Source organism: Mustelus asterias, chromosome 24 (assembly GCF_964213995.1).
Source record: "Mustelus asterias chromosome 24, sMusAst1.hap1.1, whole genome shotgun sequence".
Classification (NCBI taxonomy): Eukaryota; Metazoa; Chordata; class Chondrichthyes; order Carcharhiniformes; family Triakidae; genus Mustelus; species Mustelus asterias.
Genome location: NC_135824.1, coordinates 61,938,833 through 61,962,458, shown reverse-complemented (window position 1 = coordinate 61,962,458; position 23,626 = coordinate 61,938,833). Strand labels below are relative to the sequence as shown.

At 48.6% G+C, this 23,626-nt stretch overlaps 1 long non-coding RNA gene across 1 annotated transcript in view; it reads right to left on the bottom strand.

Annotated features, from left to right (window-relative positions):
• Positions 1 to 2,025: 2,025 nt before the first annotated feature.
• Positions 2,026 to 23,626, bottom strand: part of LOC144511477 (uncharacterized) — a 72,086-nt gene continuing 50,485 nt past the window's right edge. The window contains exons 2-3 of the long non-coding RNA XR_013500829.1: positions 8,364 to 8,472; positions 2,026 to 2,783 (exon numbers count right to left, since the gene is read on the bottom strand). This is a non-coding gene — a long non-coding RNA (uncharacterized LOC144511477). The remainder of the gene's footprint in view (positions 2,784 to 8,363; positions 8,473 to 23,626) is intronic.

Sequence of the window (23,626 nt, the reverse complement as noted above, 5' to 3'; positions counted from 1 at the left end):
GGGACCCAAGTCAAATCCCCTAAACCAGGTCCAACTCAATTAGGTGTCTCCCATAGAGATCTCCTCGATGTTGAATGGCAGATCCCTTAAACTGGAGGCCAACACAGGAGCTGTGCCCACACTCAGAAAGGAGCAAGCATTCTGTTTCCCTCAGAAAAGTCATCAACCACTGAGATTGAGAGAGCCAGGAGCCACATTGTCCACTTATAAGGCCATAAGACAAAGGAGCAGAATTAGGCCTTTTCCCCATAACCCCTGATCCCCTTATTAATCAAGAGCCTATCTATCTCTGTCTTAAAGACACTCACACAGCCTTCTGCGGCAAAGAGTTCCACAGATTCACCACTCTCTGGCTGAAGAAATTCCTCCTCATCTCTGTTTTAAAGGATCGTCCCTTTAGCCTGAGGTTGTGCCCTCTGGTTCTAGTTTTTCCTACTAGTGGAAACATCCTCTCCACATCCACTCTATCCAGGCCTCGCAGTATCCTGTAAGTTTCAATAAGATCCCCCCTCATCTTTCCAAACTCCAACGAGTACAGACCCAGAGTCCTCAACCGTTCCTCATATGACAAGCTCTTCGTTCCAGGGATCATTCTTGTGAACCTCCTCAGGACCCTTTCCAAGGCCAGCACATCCTTCCTTAGATTCAGGGCCCAAAGCTGCTCACAATACGACCTACGTTGCTGCTAAGGTTTTAAGTTGCTCTGACTGATCATATCACCATTCTTGCATCACTGTCCTCTTCACTTTTGAAACCACTGGGTCTCTTAGGGTCTTTTTACCTTTGCGGTCCCTCAACTCTACCCGCAGAGGTTCTTGATTAACAAGGGGATCAGGGGTTATGGGGAAAAGGCAGGAGAATGGGGATGAGAAAAATATCAGCCATGATTGAATGGTGGAGCACACTTGATGGGCCGAGTGGCCTAATTCTGCTCCTATGTCTTATGGTCTTATAGGATGGAGATAACATGTGGAGTCGGCGTGTTATTGTGGAGGGGACCCATGTTATAGGCTGGAATTTTACTGGCACGCCCACCCCGATCCTGGGGGCGGCCGAGGCTCGGGGAACAATATTCTCTGTTGGCCTCGGGCAGGATCGTATGAACCTCGGGTGGACGTGTCGGTAAAATTCCACCACTAGAGTCACCCCAGCGGCGATGGCTTTTAGTACAGGAATTACCCGATGCACATCCAGGACGAAGCAGGATGAAAGCACTGGCCCAGAGTGATGTTTGGTGGCCAGGCATTAATAAATAAATGGAAAGATGGTCAGCCAGTGCCCAAACTGTGAAGCCCAACAGGTATCGCCACCACTGGTGAATATGTATCCTTGAGAGAGGCTGGCTCGGCCATGGTCAAGACTGCGTATAGATTTTGCAGGGTCGCTCAGGGGGCATTAGCTTCTCATCCCGGTTGATGCGCATTCTGAATGGTTGGATGTCCAATTTTTAAAATCCACAACGGCCACAGCCACCATTGACAAGTTGAGGCAGATTTTTTCCATCGATGGCATCCCAGAGGTCTGAGCATCGGAGCACAGCACAGCATTCACAGTGGAGAAATGTCGGGAATTTGTTCAGTCAAATGATATTCAGCATGTTCGCTCAGCACCTCACCACAAAGCTTCCAACGGGATCGCAGAACAAGCTGTGCACACATTCAAATCATCGATGAAGAAGCAAGCATAGTGTCACAGTGGGTTCACACTGCCTCACAGCGCCAGGGACCCAGGTTCGATTCCCGCTTGGGTCACTGTCTGCGCGGAGTTTGCACGTTCTCCTTGTGTCTGCGTGGGTTTCCTCCGGGTGCTCCAGTTTCCTCCCACAGTCCGAAAGACGTGCTGGTTAGGGTGCATTGACCCAAACAGGGGCCGGACTGTGGCAACTAGGGGAATTTCACAGTAACTTCATTGCAATGTTAATGTCAGCCTTACCTGAGACTAATAAATAAACTTTAAACTCATAGGCCGTTTACATTTAGCAAATTTATTTTGTCACGTAATACCACGCTAAAAGCAACCACAGGGGTCACGCTAACCGAATTACTAATTGGACACCATTTGTGGACTGGTATGGATTTACTATTTCCAGGTTTGGGCGGGGAGGGTGGAGGCTAGGCCAGCCTCCCAGAAAGAAAACCATGACTCAAGGTGAAAAGACAAGAGTTTTCCAAGTTGATGATTTAATTCCGGCCAGGAACTTTGCAGCAGGACTGACATGGGCAGCCGGAAAAACTGTGGAAAGAACGGGACCGGTCTCCAACGTTGTGGAAGTACATTAGGGGTAGGGTTAGGTCGTTGTGTGATAAAACATGTGGATGATTTGGTAGAAAGAGTTGGGCCCAATACGCGGGACCAACAGGCACCTCTTGTGTCAGACTCATGTTCAGCCGATGTTGACACAGGGATCCCTGATATCGGCGGAGACTGGAACACTCAGCGGGACCTGAAACCGAGGAGACGGCAGCTACCGAAGAGGATCTCAACTCCGGATTGATGAGTTTACCTTCAGCAATAGTCCGCTCAGATTCTTTATCCACTGGATATCATCGTACTGAATCGAGATGATCCTCCGAGGTCCGGAAGTCTCCTGACAGACTGAGCTTGTGATGAGTTTTTCCTGATGGGGCGGCACGGTGGCACAGTGGTCAGCACTGCTGCCGCACAACACCAGGGACCCGGTTCGATTCCGGCCTCAGGACACTGTGCAAACTCCGCACATTCTCCCCATGTCCTCATAATCAAGGACCCCGCACAGCCCGGACATTCTCTCTTCCACCTTCTTCCTTCGGGAAAAAGATACAAAAGTCTGAGGTCACGTACCAACCGACTCAAGAACAGCTTCTTCCCTGCTGCCATCAGACTTTTGAATGGTCTTACTTTGCATTAAGTTGATCTTTCTCTGCACCTTAGCTATGACTGTAACACTACATTCTGCACCCTCTCCTTTCCTTCTCTATGAATGGTATGCTTTGTCTGTATAGCACGCAAGAAACAATACTTTTCACTGTATCCCAGTACATGTGACAATAATAAATCAAATCAAAGTCTGCGGGAGTTTCCTCCGGGTGCTCCGGTTTCCTCCCACATGCTGGTTAGGTTGGCATTGGCCGTGCTAAATTCTCGCTCAGTGTACCCGAACAGGCGCCGGAGTGTGGCGACTAGGGGATTTTCACAGTAACTTCATTGCGGTGTTAATGTAAGCCTACTTGTGACACTAATAAATAAACTTTAACGTCTGGTTGAGTTGTGCATGCTGAAGTTTAGAGATGCCTTTTTTATTTGATCCATAGGTTGACTCAGGAGTTAGTGGGTGGAGGGAGAGGAGTGTGGCAGCATGTCCCCTTTAAAGGGATGATCACTGAGGGACATGTGATCGGATTGGACCCTATGGGAAGCCCAGCCAATTGGGTGCAAGGGCGGGCGTCCTTGGTAAGGGATGTGTGGGGGTGGGAGTGGCTGCTCCTCAGTTGAAGCCTGGGAGGAGAGTGTAGACGTGTGTTGTATTTATGTCAGACCATCCCTTGTAAGTTTGTTGGCAAAGCGCAGGTGGAGAAGGTAGTCAAGAAGGCATACGGCATGCTTGCCTTCATCGGCCGGGGCATTGAGTTTAAAAATTGGCAAGTCATGTTGCAACTTTATAGAACCTTAGTTAGGCCGCAATTGGAATATAGTGTTCAATTCTGGTCGCCACACTACCAGAAGGGTGTGGAGGCTTTGGAGAGGGTACAGAAAAGATTTACCAGGATGTTGCCTGGTATGGAGGGCATTAGCTATGAGGAGAGGTTGGAGAAACTTGATTTGTTCTCATTGGGGCGACGGAGGTTGAGGGGCGACCTGATAGAAGTCTACAAGATTATGAGGGGCATGGACAGAGTGGATAGTCAGAATCTTTTTCCCAGGGTGGAAGAGTCAATTACTTGGGGGCATAGGTTTAAGGTGCGAGGGGCAAGGTTTAAAGGAGATGTACGAGGCACGTTTTTTACACAGAGGGTGGTGGGTGCCTGGAACTTGCTGCCGGGGGAGGTAGTGGAAGCAGATATAATAGTGAGTTTTAAGGGGCGTCTGGATAAATACATGAATAGGATGGGAATAGAGGGATATGGTCCCCGGAAGGGTAGGGGGCTTTAGTTCAGTCGGGCAGCATGGTCGGTGCAGGCTTGGAGGGCTGAAGGGCCTGTTCCTGTGCTGTAATTTTCTTTGATCTTTGTCCTTATCTTGAAGCCACAACGAGTCTCCTTTGAAGTTATCACAGCATCTTTCTACCTTGTTGTGAAGCTTCCTCACTCTGCTCTGTATTTGCCTATTGCAGGGCACTTAACATCGGCAGTGTGGAGATCACCTCGTGCGATGTAGGCCGCGTCTCAAACCTCCGTGCCTCCTGCCTGATAATGCCTAACCACTCGCTGCAGTGACTGCCTGAGTCACAGGAGCAGTCTGATCAACATTAGCAATTCAGCTCCTGACCTCAATGCAGCAGAAGTTTCTCTGGTGACAGTTGTAGGTGGATGGAGCAGTTTCTTATCATTCACTGGCTCGATCCTGAGGGGAGGGGAGGGCAGGGGGAGGGTGGAACCCCACTGTTGCTGTTAATTAGGAACTTCAGTCATTGCCGCGTTTACAGCACGCTGTGATTGTAACTCAGAAAACAAATCAGACACCCTGCACATTCCTCACATGTCCTCACACGTGGCTTCGAACAAGCACGCAGGAGCAGGCTGTGTGTTACAGAACAAATCTCGGAGAGATTCAGCATTTGAAGAATGGCCGTGTACCTGTCCGCCGTGCACACATCATCGCCAACTCTCGACTTGAAAAACAAATTCTAGATCGACAGCAGAAATGATACCCATTCAGCACACTGGCACAGTGGTTGGCACTGCTGCCTCACAGCGCCAGGGACCCGGGTTCGATTCCCGGCTCGGGTCACTGTCTGTGCGGAGTCTGCACATTCTCCCCGTGTCTGCGTGGGTTTCCTCCGGGTGCTCCGGTTTCCTCCCACAGTCCAACGATGTGCAGGTTAGGTGGATTGGCCGTGCTAAATTGTCCCTTAGTGTCAGGGGGATTAGATAGGGTCAATGGAAGGGGTTATGGGGATAGGGCCCAGGTGGGATTGTGCTCAGTGCAGACTCGATGGGCCGAATGGCCTCCTTCTGCACAGTAAGTCCACATCACTCCTTCTGCACTGCAGGGATTCTGTGATTTACATTCGATAAATTCGCTCCCAGCAGAGGTGTCAGCCAAAGGGATCAAGAGTTCTGGATTTGGGTTAATAGAGTTTTCCCCCATTACCATACCCTTGTTGGGACACAGGACCACTGAATTAAACTAGATGTACCTCTCTGCCCTCCCCCCCCAACCGCACCCCTCCATACGCTCGCGCCAGGATTTGGGTTTTCTTCAACTCCCCCCTCTCCAGCATCAAGCCAGACAACCAGACTATTCCCCCCACCCCAATCAGCCATCCACCCCACCCCTTCCCCACCCCTTCCCCACCCAGCACCCAGCAAGCTGGAAGCAGGGACCCCTATGGGATTTCTGGTCTGCCAGTGTTCTGCCTGTTTGCCACCCTGATTGGGAGATGGTTCAGCCCCGCACAGTCACACAAGGACAGCCGAGAAACCAAAGTCAGGATTTTCCACTCTGAACTCGAGAGGGTGACAGGCGACCCCACAGAATGAGGAGGTGCTGAACACACTTCTCTGGATAACAGCATCCCAGTGGATTTATAAAGTGGGATCTCTGAATAACAGAATCCCAGTGGATTTATAAGGTGGGATCTCTGAATAACAGAATCCCAGTGGATTTCTGTAGGGGATCTCTGGATAAAATCATCCCAGTGGATTTCTGGAGGAGGATTTCTGGATAACAGAATCCCAGTGGATTTTTGACATAAGATCTCTGGGCAGAATCTCAGTGGATCTTTGAAGAAGGATCTCTGGATAACAAGATCCCAGTGGATTTCCAAAGTAGAATCACTGGATGACAGGATCCCAATGGATCTCCAAAGTAGAATCACTGGATGACAGGATCCCAGTGGATTTCCAAAGTAGAATCACTGGATGACAAGATCCCAGTGGATTTCCAAAGTCGGATCACTGGATGACAGGATCCCAGTGGATTTCCAAAGTAGGATCACTGGATGACAGGATCCCAGTGGATTTCCAATGTAGGATCACTGGATGACAGGATCCCAGTGGATTTCCAAAGTAGTATCACTGGATGACAGGATCGCAGTGGATTTCCAAAGGAGGATCACTGGATGACAGGATCCCAGTGGATTTCCAAAGGAGGATCACTGGATGACAGGATCCCAGTGGATTCCCTCTGCCCCTGACCTGGAAAACACTCTAGACTCCTCCAGATCAAATCAACAAACTCAGTGCAGCTCAGGATGACACCAGAGGTTGGATCTCTGCTCATAATGCTGGCTGATCAAATCAGAAAGTAAGAAGTCTCACAACACCAGGTTAAAGTCCAACAGGTTTATTTGGTAGCATGAGCTTACGGAGCGTTGCTCCTTCATCAGGTGAGTGCAGAATTTGGTTCAAAATCAGGGCATAGATAGACACAAACTCAGTTACAAGATAATGGTGGAATGTGAATTATATGCCGTGTTTGTGAACCAAATCCTGCACTCATCTGATGAAGGAGCGGTGCTCCAAAAGCTTGTACTACCAAATAAACATGTTGGACTTTAACCTGGTATTGTGAGACTTCTTACTGTGCTTACCCCAGCCCGACGCCGGCATCTCCACATCAAGTCAGAACGTATCTGGACTCTCAAGACCTGCCTCAGTAGAAAGGTCAAAGGTTACATTTGCGCTCAAGGGGAGTGGGTGCAAGATAGAGTTGGGCCTGCTGGTTACAGGATTGGAGCACTGGTGACCATGGCAACAGCTCAGTGATGAGCTGCGTTGCTGAGAATGCCCACAATCGTTCTCCAGTTGTATTAAAGCCTGACAAGCCACCTACACCTCACCCCTTACCTAGTCTCCATGCCACCCCATGGCCCTTGGATGCTCATTCGCCCAGTTTACACAATGTACAGAACCAATGAGCCAGATAGTAACAATGTGGGATCTGGGCATACAGGTCCACAGTTCCCTGAAAGTGGCAACGCAAGTGGATAAAGTGGTCAAGAAGGCGTATGGCATGCTTTCCCTCATCGGTCAGGGCATAGAGTATAAAAACTGGCAAGTCATGTTGCAGCTGTATATGAACGACATTTGGAATATAGTGTTCAATTCTGGTCGCCACCCTACCAGAAGGGTGTGGAGGCTTTGGAGAGGGTACAGAAAAGATTTACCAGGATGTTGCCTGGTATGGAGGGCATTAGCTATGAGGAGAGGTTGGAGAAACTTGGTTTGTTCTCACTTGAACATCAGAGGCTGAGGGACCTGATGGAAGTTTACAGAATTATGAGAGGCATGGATAGAATGGATAGTCGAGTCATTTCCCAGAGTAGAAATGTCAATTACAGGGGGACATAGTTTAAAGTTAAAAAGTTTAAAGTTTATTTATTAGTCACAAGTAGGCTTACATTAACACTGCAATGAAGTTGCTGTGAAAATCCCCTCGTCGCCACACTACGGCACCTGTTCAGGTCAATGCACCCTAACTAGCATGTCTTTCAGAATGTGGGAGCAAACCGGAGCACCGGAAGGAAACCAACGCAGACACGGGGAGAACGTGCAGACTCCGCACAGACAGTGACCCAAGCTGGGAATCAAACCCGTTGTGAGGCAGCAGTGCTAACCCACTGTGCAACCGTGCCGCCCCATAGGACATAAGTTTAAGGTAAAAGGGGGAAAGTTTAAAGGAGATGTGAGAGGCAAGTTTTTTACACAGAGGGTGGTAAGTGCCTGGAATGAGCTGCCAGAGGAGGTGGTGGAAGCAGATACAATAGCAACGTTTAAGAGGCATCTTGGCAGATACAGGAGTAGGCAGCGAATAGAGGGATACGGACCGCGTAGTTTTGAAAGGCATCATATATCAGCGCAGGCTTAGTGGGCTGAAGGGCCTGTCCTTGTGCTGTTCTCTTCTTTGTTCTTTGAGATGTGTGGAACTGCACAGAAATAAATACCAAATTCACAAATCGTGTTTTGAAGAAAAAAACCAACAACCCCATGAGGGACGGGGAGGGGGAAGACAGCGATGATAATGTCACTGGGCTAGTAACCCAGAGGCCCAGGATAATGCTCTGGATCCTGCGTTCAAATCCCACCATGGCAGCTGGTGGAATTAATAAATCTGGGATTGAAAGCTAGTCTCTGCAACGGTGACCATGAAACTCTCATCGATTGTTGGAAAGACCCATCTGGGTCACTAATGTCCCTTTAGGGAAGGAAATCTGCCGTCCTTACCCGGTGTGGCCTATATGTGACTCCAGACTCACAGCAATGTGTTTGACGCTGCATTGGTCGATTAGGGATGGGCAATAACTGCTGGCTTTTCTTGGGATGTCCACATCCTCTGAAAGAATCGAGGAAAAGAATAAATGTGTCAGTCAGACAGATCGTTAAAATGTCAACAACAAACGCTTCAAACGCTTCACAGCTCGTCTTGTCCAAATAAACAATGACAAAAAGAATCACTGCGAGAATTAAAGCCGCTCCAAGAAAACTCAACAATTCTCTCCGGTTGTCAGAACAGAGCTCCCACCTGGAATACTCACTTGATGAGACTGGACTCTCAGTCAAGCATACATAATGAGGCCATCCAGTTCGACAGGAAGAGTTCTGACACCTGTCCTCAGTATGTATGCTGGGCTGAGATCTTAAACTCATCAAATAATTATCTCAGGGGGAGGGTTCTGTTTTTTTACACCTGGAGAGAACTATTGCTTTCGCTCAATTGACATCTTTAAGTGATTATGAGAAGTTATTGCTGTATTCTATTTTGTCAATGCCTCATATTTATTTGGACAAGATTAAGGGGTTTGACGTGTTTGAAAACCCTGTGATTGACACTCACTGATGGTTTGTCTCAGTGACACCTCGATTGGGTCGCAGGAATGAACAACAAGTTTTATTTTCCAATGTTTTTGTGAATGTTTTTTTTCTGAGCAGTTACACACATGCCATTGGCCCATTGACTTTGTACATGGTGTATGATGGGAATGGGCATGGAAGGGCTATCAGTTGGCATTGGGGGGCGGGGGATGTGGGTGGAGAAAGGGGCCATGGAGGTGGGTGGGGGGACTACCAGAGACACTCACACCTTTTGAACTTACTTTTCAGCAGTCTCTTGGGCCCAGGCTATGGTTCACAAGTCCTCTGAGGGGTTGGGAAACTACAAGTCAAGAAGTTGGCCCGACCCCATGAACATTGTCGGGACTTTTAGTACCCCAGTCGGGTTAGGAGCACAGAGTGCAGACTCACAACTTGCACCCTTATCCCACACTGGCAAATATTGAGGATTCCAGGAATTAGGATGGGAATCCCAGAATTGGGTCCCACCACCATTTTTAAATGTCTCAGGAATTATTCCAACGCTGTGCAGCTCTAGGCTGAAGATTTCATTTTGATTTATTATTGTCACATGTATTGGATACAGTGAAAAGTATTGTTTCTTGTGCGTTATACAGACAAAGCATACTGTTCATAGTAATTCATCAAAAATTTGGGAAAATATTTCAACATATGGATGGGGGGATATATATTTTGAAATATTTTCCCAAATTTTTGACTGTCAGGTTTTTAGTTCCTGCGATTATAATTTTGACATTATTTTCCAAAGGGAATTCCTCTAATTCTGTGCAATGTTCAGATGAAAACAAGATGAAAGAAAGGATCCAAGGCTGCTCCAGAGGCAGATTAGCTGCACCCAACGTTGCCCATGCAAATCATATTCATAAGTAGGGGCACATCTGCCATGGAATGTGAGAGAAGAGTTGCCAATACAAACTTCTTTTCACTATGGTTGATTTCCCAGATTTAGTAATCTCCTTGAATCTTATTTCCAACCAAGTTCCACCACGGGGGCAATTCTTCCAAGCTGGCTCATGGCTGCAGGGACATCAACAATGCAGTTACAGATCACAAGTGTATTATACAGGTCACGAATTACTCACTAGGACACTGTAGTTTAATTACCTTTCCCATAGATAATTAGGCAGCACAAAGAGGATGCTACATTATTTTCAGTTTGCAAGACTCTCCCACGTCCATCCTCTGCCACCCCCCCGCCCCCCACCCACCCCCCCTGCCCCCCCCCCCCCCCCCCCCCCCCGCTCTCTCTGCTGTTTTTTTCTTTCCCGCCCGGGCGCGCTGCTTCAGATTTTTATTTGAACTGCGCATGCGCAGTTCAGAGCTCCGATCGTTCTGGCAGCGCTAAGCCCCGCCCACAGCGCAGATCGGACTGGAGCCGGCAAAAAGCGTATGGGCGCGCTGGAAAGAGGATTCCGGGCTCAGATCTGCATTACAGCCGGATCCAGCCCTTAGACTCCAAGGGCCCGATTTTATCAAAACTTCGGGCGTGAAATCGCGGTAAAATTGGGCATCGGGCCTATACCCGAATCCAGCAGATCGCGGCTTTACCAACACCCGATTCGGGCGCGGGTCCCACCCGCGCCCGAATAGGGCGGCCCGACGATTTAAATGCATTAGCATGCTTTTAACTCGACTTAATAAACCGCGCGCCCAACCCTACCGCCAAATCCCACTTTACCGTCTTCTGGACCGTTCCAAATCCGCGGTTTTAGCGACCTGCAGAATAAAAGTCCGAAGTGGATTTCTATTCTGCAGGGGAACCTCCGAAGCCCTCTCTGCCCTTGTGAAGTCACTATCCTCCTCAACCATCCTTCGCACCCCCCCCCCCCCCCGCTAACCACCCCGGCAGAACCCCCCCCCCCGGATCAGACCCCCCTGGGAGGCAGGCCTCCCCTGCAGACCACCCCCGCCCCCCGCCCCCCCCCCCCGGGATCAGACCCCCCTGGGAGGCAGGCCCCCCCCCCACCCCAGCAGACCCCCCCCCCCACCCCCCCCGGGATCGGACCCCCCCTGGGAGGCAGGCCCCCCTCGGCAGAGCACACCCCCAACCTACCTCGATCGCTGGTCTCCCTCCACCATCCTTCCGTTAGCAAGATAAGCTGTATGTTCCTCAGCTAGATCCACTTTGGTCAACACAAAGATGTTCCTTCTGCCTTGTGGGTCCATCTGGCTCACCTAGTCATTTACAATACTGCGTTCAGCATCTACTGAACCATCTTGGATACAAAGGATAATGAATGGTACTGGTCGATCTTCCTGGTGTTATCAGCACTGTAACATCAGGAATGGCTGCCGACACCAAGGATATAATTTTTAGCATAAGCAAGGCTTACATGCTGAACCCTAATGCCATTATCCTTTGTATCCAAGATGGTTCCGTAGATGCTGAACGCAGTATTGTAACTGACTTGGTGAGCCAGATGGACCCGTCACACCCCCTCTCCTCCTCCCCTCTCCACAGAGGGTGATCTGGGTCCCGCCCCCTCTCCTGCTCCCACCGCCCCCCCCAAGAGGGTGATCTGGGTCCCGCCCCCTCTCCTCCTCCTCCTCCCCCACCCCACCAGATGATCTGGGTCAGCGAGCCACTGTCTCTGCTTTTTTTCTCCCCGCCTGGGCACGCCGCTTCGGATTTTTTTTCAAACTGCGCATGCGCAGTTCAGAGCTCCAATCGTTCCGGCAGCGCTAAGCCCCGCCCACTGCGTGGATTGGACCGGAGCCGGCAAAAAGCGTATGGGCGCGCTGGAAAGAGGATTCCGGGCTCGGATCTGCATTACGCCCGGATCCGGCCCTTAGACTCCAAATGGTAAAATTCCCCCCTATATCTTATGGGGCAATTTCGCACGGCCAATCCACCTAACCCGCACAGCTTTGGACTGTGGGAGGAAACCAGAGCACCTGGAGGAAACCCATGCAGCCACGGGAAGAACTTGCAAACTCCACACAGACAGTGACCCGAGGCCGGAATTGAACCCGGGTCTCTGGCGCTGTGAGGCAGCGGTGCTAACCACTGTGCCACCGTGCCTCCCCGTGTCTGCGTGGGTGAAGGAGGGCCATTTGGCCACTCGAGGTTGCACCGACACACGGGAAACACCTGTCTTGTGGGGTCCACCATGCCGCCCATAGATTGGCTGTGCTAAATTCTCCCTTTGTGTCAGGGGGATTTGGCAGGGTAAATACGTGGGGGTTGTTGTCAGTGCAGACTCGATGGGCCAAAGGGCCTTTTCTGCACTGTAGGATTCAATGATCCTCGACAGCCAGTGAAATTAGTCTCCTTTTGATGTTTCTGATCTCCTTCCTTGGGCTTTTATCCTCCCTGAGTTACTGATGCTGCCTGATGTTGCAAAGTTGGGCCGAGAGGTGGCGGATGGAGTTTAATGCGGAGAAGTGTGAGGTAATTCACTTTGGTAGGAATAACAGATGTGTTGAGTATAGGGCTAACGGGAGGACTTTGAATAGTGTGGAGGAGCAGAGGGATCTAGGTGTATGTGTGCATAGATCCCTGAAAGTTGGGAATCAAGTAGATAAGGTTGTTAAGAAGGCATATGGTGTCTTGGTGTTTATTGGTAGGGGGATTGAATTTAGGAGTCGTAGCGTTATGTTGCAACTGTACACAACTCTGGTGCGGCCGCACTTGGAGTACTGTGTGCAGTTCTGGTCCCCACATTACAGGAAGGATGTGGAGGCTTTGGAGAGGGTGCAGAGGAGGTTTACCAGGATGTTGCCTGGTATGGAGGGGAGATCCTATGAGGAGAGGCTGAGGGATTTGGGATTGTTTTCGCTGGAAAGGCGGCGGCTAAGAGGGGATCTTATTGAAACATATAAGATGATTAGAGGTTTAGATAGGGTGGATAGTGATAGCCTTTTTCCTCTGATGGAGAAATCCAGCACGAGGGGGCATGGCTTTAAATTGAGGGGGGGTAGTTATAGAACCGATGTCAGGGGTAGGTTCTTTACCCAGAGGGTGGTGAGGGATTGGAATGCCCTGCCAGCATCAGTTGTAAATGCGCCTAGTTTGGGGGCGTTTAAGAGATCCGTAGATAGGTTCATGGACGAAAAGAAATTGGTTTAGGTTGGAGGGTCACAGTTTTTTTTTTTAACTGGTCGGTGCAACATCGTGGGCCGAAGGGCCTGTTCTGCGCTGTAATGTTCTATGTTCTATGAACCCAACATTTCCTTTGGCAGTGTGTTTATTGCCAATGACACAGCGTTAGTGTAAAAGCATCGACATGAATTTCTAACCAGTTTATCCTGACAATGTGAGGGTGAAATTGGTCCATGGAAAGGAAACAAACTAATCAAGGGTTGTTCAGTGACTGTGACATCTCAAACCAGTGTATCAATTCAGCATCGCACTATTGAGCTCAGTAATACGCAGTCCAATTCTCCCAACGATATCGCCAATATCCAATGCTTAAGCAAAAATATCTGTCTGCAAACACTGAGAGGCGCAAATTGATTTGTCACTTCTGCTAAAAAAAATGGGTATGATTTTACAGAGCCAGTTTAACCTCCAACTGACCCAGAAAAGCGAAGCAATTGGACTTTGTGACAGGACTGAGGGATTGCCAAGTATTGTCCCTGGGTCTGGAATTTACAGTTAGCCAGAGAGTTCCTGCGGATTGGAGAGTAACAAATGTAACCCCACTATTTAAAAAGGGACAGAGAGAGGAGACAGACCGGTGAGCCTGATCTCAGGAGGAGGGAAAATGTTGGAATCTAATATCAAGGATGTGATAACAATTTTTTTCTATTCATAGAATCATCTAATCCGCAGTGCAAAAGGAGGCCATTCAGCCCATCGAGTCTGCATCAACCACAATCTCAACCAGGCCCTATCCCCATAACCCCATGTATTTACCCTAGCTAATCCCCCTGACACTAAGGGGTAATTTACCATGGCCAATCCATCTAACTTGCACATCTTTGGACAGTAAACGGCAATTTAGCATGGCCAATCCACCTAATCTGCACATCTTTGGGCACTAAGGGGCAATTTAGCATGGTCAATCCACCTAACTGGGCACTTACAAAATAACATATTTTTTTTATCCATAGAATCCCTACAATGCAGAGGGAGGCCACTCAACCCTTCGAGTCTGCACCAACCTCAATCCCACCCAGGCCCTATCCCTGTAATCCCATGCATTTACCCTAGCCAATCCCCCTGACACTAAGGGACAATTTAGCATGGCCAATCCACCTAACCCACACAAACTTTGGGGTGTGGGAGGAAACTGGAGCACCCGGAGGAAACCCACGCAGACACAGGGAGAACGTGCAAACTCCGCACAGACAGTGACCCAAGCCAGGAATTGAACCTGGGTCCCTGGTACTGTGAGGCAGCAGTGCTGACCACTGTGCCACCGTGCCACCACGGTGGCAGAGTGGTTATCCATTCATGGGAAGTGGGCATCGCTGGCTGGGCTAACATATGTTGCCCATCCCTAATTGCCCTTGAGCTGAGTGGCTTGCTCCATTTCCAAGTGGCATTTTAAGAGGGGTTCTGGAGTCACATGTAGGCCAGACCGGGTAAGGATGGCAGATTTCCTTCCCTAAAGGACATTAGTGACCCAGATGGGCTTTTACGACAATGGTTTCATAGTCTTCAGTAGATTCTTAATTCCAGATTCTTATCGAATTCAAATTTCAGAATCTGCCGTGACGGGATTCGAACCCAAGTAACCACAGCATTACCATGGGGTGGCACGGTGGCACAGTGGTTAGCACTGCTGCCTCACAGCGCCAAGGACCAGGGTTCGATTCCCGGCTTGGGTCACTGTCTGTGTGGAGTTTGCACATTCTCCCCGTGTCTGCGTGGGTTTCCTCCAGGTGCTCCGGTTTCCTCCCACAGTCCAAAGATGTGCGGGTTAGGTGGATTGGCCATGTTAAATTGCTCCTTAGTGTCAGGGGCCCTAGCTAGGGTAAATGCATGGGGTTATGGGGATAGGGCCTGGGTGGAAGTTTGGTCTGTGCAGACTCGATGGGCCAAATGGCCTCCTTCTGCACTGTCTGATTCTATGATAATTACCCTGGGTCTCTGGATTACTCGTCCGGCAACAATATCACGATGCCAGTGCCTCCCTGGTAGGGTTGGGCAGAGTCATGGATTTATTGAAGGGAAATCATCTTTGACAAACCTGGTGGAGTTTTTTGAGGAGGTAATTAGCAGAATGGATAAGGGAGAACCAGTGGATGGTGGTGTATTTGGATTTTCAGAAAGCTTTCCGATAAGGTTCCACGCAGACGGCTAGTAAACAAAATGAGAACCTGTGGGATTGGGAATAACGCACTGACATAGACTGAGAATTGGTCAACAGATAGAAAAGTGAGAGTCACAATAAAGAGGTCATTAATAAGAACATAAGAACTAGGAGCAGGAGCAGGCCATCTGGCCCCTCGAGCCTGCTCCGTCATTCAATAAGGTCATGGCTGATCTTTTTGTGGACTCAGCTCCACTTACCCGCCCGCTCACCATAACCCTTAATTCCTTTACTGTTCAAAAATGTATCCACCCTTCCCTTGAAAACATTCAATGAAGTAGCCTCAACTGCTTCACTGGGCAGGGAATTCCACAGATTCACAACCCTTTGTGTGAAGAAGTTCCTCCTCAACTCAGTCCTAAATCAGCTCCCCCTTATTTTGAGGCCATGCCCCATAGTTCTAGTTTCACCCGCCAGTGGAAACAACTTCCCTGCTTCTATCTTATCTATTCCCTTCATAATCTTATACATTTCTATAAGATCTCTCCTCATTCTTTTGAATTCCAATGAGTATAGCCCCAGTCTACTCAGTCTCTCCTCATAAGCCAACCCTCTCAACTCCGGAATCAACCTAGTGAATCTCCTCCGCACCCCCTCCAATGCCAATATATCCTTTCTCAAGTAAGGAGACCAAAACTGTACACAGTACTCCAGGTGTGGCCTCACCAGCACGCTATACAGCTGTTCTTTAGGCTGTTTAGGCTGTCGCTGCAAGGAGCAAGCTTCGCACTGACTATTCGCAATTAATATCAAAGAACCAAATGTAATATCTCCAAGTTTGTTGATGGCACAAAATATAGCAGAGTGTGAGGAGGATGCTAAGAGACATTGAGGGGTTTAGGCAGAGTAGGTGAGTGGGCAAGAGCAGGGAATATAACGTCGAAAAATGTGAAGTTATTTACAGTAGTTGAAAAAACAGAAATGCAGAACATTTCTCAACTGATGAGAGATTGGGAAGTGTTGACATCCAAAGGTTCCTGGGAAGACTTGTTCACAAGTCACGAAAAGCTAACATTCTGGTGCAGCAAGCAGTTAGTAAGGCTAATGGTATGTCAACATTTATTACAAGAGGATTTGAATCCAGAAGCATTGGAGTATAGACCATGGGGAGACCGCACCTGGAATATTGGGCACAGTTTTGGACTCCTTGCCTAAGGAAGGATGTGCTGGCCTCAGAGGAAGTGCAGTGGAGGTTCACCAGGCTGATGATCCCTGTGATGATGGGACTATCTCCTGAGGCAAGATGTGTGGGTTAGGTGGATTAGCCGTGGTAAATGTGCAGGGTTATGAGGATGGGGCGGAAGGGAGGACCTGGTGGGACATTAACTCATGTTCTCTTTCAGACGAGAACGTTTACTTTTGGGCTCATTCAAACGGTCCTAAGTAGCCCTTGGCAAAACTGCTACAGTGCCCAGCCGATTCTGGCCGTATTTTGCCACCTGCATCATCAGTGTAAATTTTACATTGCACTACAACCTAGCCCCAACAATACCATCCTTTTCTCATTCATTCGTGGGACATGGGCGTCGCTGGCTGGGCTAGCATTTATTGCCCATCCCTAGTTGCCCCTTGAGAAGGTGGTGGTGAGCTGCCTTCTTGAATCGCTGCAGTCCACGTGCTGTGGGTTGACCCACAATGCCGTTTGGGAGGGAATTCAAGGACATTGACCCAGAGACTGCGAAGGAACGGCCAATATATTTCCAAAAGGGGGAAGTTTTTCACAGAGAGTGGTGGGTGCCTGGGACGCGCTGCCAGAGGAGGTGGTGGAAGCAGGCACGTTAGAAACATTTAAGAGGCATCACGATGGGTACATGAATAGGGAGGGAATAGAGGGATACGGACCGAGTCAGGGCAGAAGGTTTTTTTTTTAGTTAGAGCATCAAGATCGACACAGGCTTGGAGGGCCGAAGGATCTGTTCTTGTGCTGTACCTTTCTTTGTTCTTTGTAAGTCAGGATGGCGAGTGGCTTGGAGGGGAACCTCGAGGTGGTGCTGTGTATCCCCCAAAACCATGCAGGAACAGACGGGGTCGTGCCCCCCTCTCATGCCCAACAAAGAGAAAACTGCAAAACGTAAAGTTAATTAGCAGTGGGCCCCTGTAAAGACTTTAATCAGGCAATTGAGGGGGGCCTGTTAGAACGTGAACTCCCTGATTAAGGGCCAAATTGATTGGCCAATCAGGGAGCCTCTTGCTTTGTATTTAACCAGGAGTGTCAGTTCCTCTGGGACCTCCAGGTGTAGGCTGCTATCTGAAAGCTCTCCGTATGCTGTTGTCCGAGTTATAAATAAAGGGGTTTTGGTGAAGGGACTTCTGCCTCTGAGGACTTATTACAGACCACCTGTTTCAATGAATCCTCAGAATGAGTTTCTCTAATTATCCCAGCAATAACATTCCCTGTTTCGGTTCAAAATGAAATATTCCCAGCCCCTTGGATGCTGCAGGCCAGTAACTCCTGGAGTAACGGCACCTCCACGATTACACCTTTTCCATCTTGGAATGGTGTCACATTGGCAGTTCATCGAGGAGTTCAATCAATAATAATTTCTCTCCCTGCTCTGTACATAGCATGCGTGCGTTCAGCAAAATGCATGTGCAGCATTCAGCTATATTTAGATTGGCAGCAGAGTTCATTTATGCTAGATCAATAACACTTCAGGAAAGTGTGCGGCTCCCGGAATGAATCAACAGCTGCATCTCAATAAAACCTCTAACAAGATTTTGTGTTTTTTTTAATTTGTAAATGACATTGAGTCATGACACCTGACAGGACCTATAAAAATGGAACTGTTTTATGGAAAAATCTATGACTGCTAATTCTCTCTCAGAGTTGGCTGATTAATTCACAGGCATCGTGGCTGGCTTTCTCTCAGTTTGACTGCACCTTGTGCTGGGGGAATCGCAAACCCGGGATAACTGCGCCTCCACTTTGAGCGTTACCAATCACGGGATGCCTCTGACTGGAGATGGAAGGAGACAAGATGGCGGAGTTTAAGGTCACTAGGCTTGGGGGAGATGGAGGATGAATGCGATTGATTTCGATAGGGCTACATGACTTTATCCCTCATCCTCCAATTTATAGAACAGCACAGCACAGGAACAGGCCCTTCGGCCCACAATGTTGTGCCGAACATGGTGCCAAATTAACCAAGGGCCCTTCTGCCTGCCCTTGCTCCATATCTCTCTATTCCCTGCATATTCATGCGCTTATCTAAAAGCCCCTTAAACGCCCCTATCGTATCTGCCTCCACCATCACCCCTGGCAGCACATTTCCAGGCACCTGCCACTCTCTGTGTAAAAAACTTGCCTCTCACATCTCCTTTGAACTTTCCCCCCCTCTCACCTAGTATTAGACATTTCAACTCTGGGGAAAAGATTTTGACTGTCGACCCTATCTCTGTCTCTCATAATTTTATGGACTTCTTTAAGGAAACTTGCGCTGATTGGCAATAGCTCCATCAAGATCTTGAGTCTTAACCAGTTTTGAGCCAGACAATGCAATTCCCATTGTTCACCGTTATGGACAACGGGAATCCTAATTCCTGGCTGTAGGCATTGCCAAAGCTGCAGAGAGTGGAGCAGGAAGCCACGTTTCTTCAATAACCGAGAACATCGGAAAATCAATGGGATATTTTGGGAGCGCAGCTGCTATTGACCCATTTCCAAAAGTGGCAACTGAACCATACGCAGCAAGGTCCCATGATCGGCACGGTGGCACGGTGGCACAGTGGGTTAGCACAGCTGCCTCACAGCTCCAGGGACCCAGATTCGATTCCCGGATTGGGTCGCTGTCTGTGCGGAGTCTGCACGTTCTCCCCGTGTCTGCGTGGGTTTCCTCCGGGTGCTCCGGTTTCCTCCCACAGTCTGAAAGACATGCAGGTTAGGTGCATGGGCCATGCTAAATCCTCCCTGTGTACCCAAACAGACACCGGAGTGTGGGCGACTAGGGGATTTTCACAGTAACTTAATTGCAGTGTTAATGTAAGTCTACTTGTAACACTAATAAATAAACTTTAAACTGTAAACTGACCAGTGGAGGAGTCCAGAACAAGAGGTCATAGTTTGAGGATAAGGAGTAAACCTTTTAGGACTGAGGTGCGTAGAAATTTCTTCACCCAGAGGGTGGTGAATGTGTGGAATTCACTCCCACAGAAAGTAGTTGAGGCCAAAACATTGTGTGATTTCAAGAAGAAATTAGATATAGCTCTTGGGGCTAAAGGGATCAAGGGATATGGGGGGAAGGGGGAATCAGGATATTGAATTTGATGATCAGCCATGATCATAATGAATGGTGGAGCAGGCTGGAAGGGCCGAACGGCCTCCTCCTGCTTCTAGTTTCTCTTGTTCTATCTGTTTTTGTTGTTTGTGTTGGGCAGTAGGAGTGGAAGGGTGTGAGGCAGAGGGGGGAGAAGGTTACGGTTGTCAGTGTTGAACACAGGGGAGGAGCAGAGGTGGAGAGGAGCGAGAACAGGTCATGAACTAATTTAGGAATGGATTTCATTGGCGACTTTCGCCAGGGCTGCTTCTGCACTGTGAACCAATCAGAAGAGGAGATTTCAAGCAGAGAGGTAGGCGTGAGCTTTGAGGTGAAGTCATCTTTGAGGGTTTTAGAGGGGATAGTGAAGATGCAGCTGCAAAGACCATGCCAAAAATTATCAACACCCAATGCCTTGCTATGGGAAAGATGCTATTAAACTGGAGAGAGCTGAAGAGATTTACAAGGATGTTGCCAGGACTCAAGGGACTGAGTTAGAAGGAGAGATTGGACAGGCTGGGACTTTTTTCTTTGTAGTGTTGGAGACTGAGGAGTGATCTTATAGAGGTGTATAAGATCATGAGAGGCATGGATAGGGTGAATGCACTCAGTCTTTTTCCCAGGGTTGGGGAATCGAGAACGAGAGGGCACAGGTTTCAGTTAAGAGGGGAAAGAATTAATGGGAACCTGAGGAGTAACTTTTACACAGAGGGTGGTGCGTGTGTGGAATGAGCTGCCGGGGGAAGGGGTTGAGGCAGGGACATTGACAACATTTAAAAGGCATTTGGACAGATACATGGATAGGAAAGGTTTAGAGGGATATGGGCCAAATGCAGGCAAATGGGGTTAGCTTAGATGGTCATTTTGGTCAGCATGGACCAGTTTGGGCTGAAGGGCCTGTCTCTGTGCTGTTGATACATTCTAAATATCTATATTTATGTCACAGATTTGATAAGTGTCCAAGTCTTGCTTCATGAAGGGTAGGTGTGATTTTGCAACATTACAGTTGAGGAAACAACTTCTGGCCAACACAAGCTCGCTGGAGTCATGCATGAGAAAGACCATTTGGTTTCATTTGGTTCATTTATCTCAACTGGACTGATTGCTCCTCCTACCCCCGTGGCCAGCTGTCTACTTAATGATCTGCTTGTTTAAAGTGTCGGTGGTAATGCACAAACAGGAAACTGCACGCTCCTGGTTACATGTGGACAGGAGTCACCTGGGATTCTGTCTACTCTTGGACAGAGCGCAGATTAATATCTAACCTCAGGGTACTGCTGATTAATAGAAACAGGCGGCAAATGTGAAACTGTTAGTGTTCCGTGTATGGATGCGTGAGAGGACAGGACGGCCCAACACTGGCCCCCAGGCCAGCTGGCATTGGCAGATGGGCACCAGCAACCATGGGATGTACGGGCATCAAATGTGAGTTCTGCCCCCAACCTGTCTCCAGAATGTGTTTGTCAACTGCCTTGAGCCATGCCCTCATTTCGAATCGACCGCATTTTTAAAATATATAAACACTTGTTCCGTAGACTGTATATTTTGGACGACTGACAAATGAGGCGATAAAATTGCCCCTTGGCTGCATCCTCCACATTTGGCCAAAACCTCACCCTCATGAAAGCTTCCAGAGTCGAAACATCCAGTGAAGCCGTTGTGGAGGTTCAAACGACCGCGAGGAAATGGAGACATGCATTATGGAATGATCTGACCCGGACGCAGGGCAAACAAGGACAATCAAATGCCACAGGTAGAATTATTGGGAAGAGGTTACATCTCCCTCTCTGCCATCCCCTGAATCATTGCCCCATGGATAAGGCAAGAGTGTAGAGAGTTGGTTCTATTCTGTAATTGGCAGATTAGAGTTCTGACTAGGACTGACTTGGCTATGTGATTAATCAGGGTCTAGACTTCTCAGGTTTGGGCTGTGACAAGCTAGTCAGTGTCTAGCCGCATTAGAGCTAGTCTGTGGAGGAATTCATCAGCTAGAACTCAATGAGATGAGATCAATTAGTGGCACTGCACAGAATTTAGCTAAACTAATCGGGTGGCATGGTGGCAAAGTGGTTAGCACTGCTGTCTCACAGCGCCAGGGACCTGGGTTCCATTCCGGCCTCGTGTGACTGTGTGGAGTTTACACGTTCTTCCCCCCCGTGTCTGCCGTGGGTTTCCTCCGGGTGCTCCGGTTTCCTCCCACAGTCCAAAGATGTGCAGGTTAGGTGGGTTGGCCTTGCTATTAGTGTCAGGGGGATTAGCTAGGGTAAATACACGGGGTTATAGAACATAGAACATAGAACATAGAACATTACAGCGCAGAACAGGCCCTTCGGCCCACGATGTTGCACCGACCAGTTAAAAAAAAAACTGTGACCCTCCAACCTAAACCAATTTCTTTTCGTCCATGAACCTATCTACGGATCTCTTAAACGCCCCCAAACTAGGCGCATTTACTACTGATGCTGGCAGGGCATTCCAATCCCTCACCACCCTCTGGGTAAAGAACCTACCCCTGACATCGGTTCTATAACTACCCCCCCTCAATTTAAAGCCATGCCCCCTCGTGCTGGATTTCTCCATCAGAGGAAAAAGGCTATCACTATCCACCCTATCTAAACCTCTAATCATCTTATATGTTTCAATAAGATCCCCTCTTAGCCGCCGCCTTTCCAGCGAAAACAATCCCAAATCCCTCAGCCTCTCCTCATAGGATCTCCCCTCCATACCAGGCAACATCCTGGTAAACCTCCTCTGCACCCTCTCCAAAGCCTCCACATCCTTCCTGTAATGTGGGGACCAGAACTGCACACAGTACTCCAAGTGCGGCCGCACCAGAGTTGTGTACAGTTGCAACATAACGCTACGACTCCTAAATTCAATCCCCCTACCAATAAACGCCAAGACACCATATGCCTTCTTAACAACCTTATCTACTTGATTCCCAACTTTCAGGGATCTATGCACACATACACCTAGATCCCTCTGCTCCTCCACACTATTCAAAGTCCTCCCGTTAGCCCTATACTCAACACATCTGTTATTCCTACCAAAGTGAATTACCTCACACTTCTCCGCATTAAACTCCATCCGCCACCTCTCGGCCCAACTTTGCAACCTGTCTAAGTCTTCCTGCAAACTACGACACCCTTCCTCACTGTCTACCACACCACCGACTTTGGTGTCATCAGCAAATTTGCTAATCCACCCAACTATACCCTCATCCAGATCATTAATAAATATTACAAACAGCAGTGGCCCCAAAACAGATCCCTGAGGTACACCACTTGTAACCGCACTCCATGATGAATATTTACTATCAACCACCACCCTCTGTTTCCTATCCGCTAGCCAATTCCTGATCCAATTTCCTAGATCACCCCCAATCCCATACATCTGCATTTTCTGCAGAAGCCTACCATGGTGAACCTTATCAAACGCCTTACTAAAATCCATATATACCACGTCCACTGCCTTGCCCCCATCCACCTCCTTGGTCACTTTCTCAAAAAACTCAATAAGGTTAGTAAGGTTAATAAGGTTAGTAAGGATAGGTTAATAAGGTTAGTAAGGTCAATAAGGTTAATAAGGATAGGGCATGGAGTGGGATTGTTGTCGGTGCAGACTCGATGGGCCGAATTGCCTCTTTCTGCTCTGTAGGGATTCTATGAGGTCAGGAAGATACAAATTAGACCATTGAGCTTTGCTAAAATAGCTGATCCCAACCCCAGGAGCAGCAACAGGATAAGGAGAAGGGGATAATGCAAAGTTCCTGCTCCTGATTCCTGTCAGGTGATCCCTATTCCAGTAGAAAAGGTTTTCTTATGCAGATATTAGATAAAAATACTGCAATAGAAACATAGAAAACAGGTGCAGGAGAAGGCCATTTGGCCCCTCGAACCTGCACCACCACTCAATACGATCATGGTTGATCATTGAACATAGAACAGTACAGCACAGAACAGGCCCTTCGGCCCACGATGTTGTGCCGAGCTTGCACTTTCAGTATCGCACTCCCACTTTCTCTCCATGCCCCTTGATTCCTTTAGCCTGTACAGCACAGGGACAGGCCATTCAGCCCAGTAAATATATACCTACATTCATACTCCACATGTGACCTGGGTCA